We start from the raw sequence: 302 nt of genomic DNA on the forward strand, positions 1-302 counted from the left end.
AGATCACTGAGCACTGAGGATTACGACCATTGTGAACGCAACAGAAGAACAGCATGAAGGACGTCGAAAGACCCAAAAGAGTTATTTGTTTTTAGCCTGCTCGTTTATCTCTAATTCAAACAGTAATGCATTTTTATGCAACATGAATAGGCCAGAGATCATCAGATATCTCTATTCCGTTCTGGAGTTGATAAATCTCACACAATTAATCCTAATTTTTAAATTAAGCTATCCTTTCCCCTCCCCGCTGTTTTACTGTCAGGCATTTGTATGGTCACGTTTCATCGACGGAGGACAGTAAC

This window comes from Enoplosus armatus, chromosome 6 (genome assembly GCF_043641665.1).
Source record: "Enoplosus armatus isolate fEnoArm2 chromosome 6, fEnoArm2.hap1, whole genome shotgun sequence".
Taxonomy (NCBI): Eukaryota; Metazoa; Chordata; class Actinopteri; order Centrarchiformes; family Enoplosidae; genus Enoplosus; species Enoplosus armatus.